Below are 569 nucleotides of genomic sequence, written 5' to 3' on the forward strand. Positions count from 1 at the left end.
CATGGAAACTCTGCACTGTGTTCACTACGTCAACTGCATAGGAGACTAAGGGAAGAGAAAAAATTGCTGAATAAAGTTTGTTTTGTTTTTGCACAAAAAAAACGTATTCTCGTTGCTTCATAACATTAAGAATGAACCACTGTAGTCACATGGACTATTTTAACGATGTCTTTAGTACTTCTCTGGACCTTGAATGTGGTAATTTTATCGCTTTCTATGGGAGATAAAAAAAACCTCTTGGATTTCATCAAAAATATCTCAATTTGTGTTCCGAAGATGAAAGAAGATCTTGTGGGTTTGGAATGACATGAGGGTACTTAATGACAGAAATTTAATTTTTAGGTGAACTAACCCTTTAAAATAAAGTGTAACTACAACTTTTATTCCTTTTCAAACAAATTATGATGTATACAATCTATACAAAATCTTAGAGAAACTAGCTAAAATGTCATGGCTGCTGCAGAAAATGTTTTTTTTTTTTTTTTTTTATCTCACATTTGCTTTTGTTAACACTATCGGTTAGGATTAGGGTAGGGTTTAGTGTAGGTGGTACGTTATTTTCAAACACG

This window comes from Ctenopharyngodon idella, chromosome 13 (genome assembly GCF_019924925.1).
Source record: "Ctenopharyngodon idella isolate HZGC_01 chromosome 13, HZGC01, whole genome shotgun sequence".
Taxonomy (NCBI): Eukaryota; Metazoa; Chordata; class Actinopteri; order Cypriniformes; family Xenocyprididae; genus Ctenopharyngodon; species Ctenopharyngodon idella.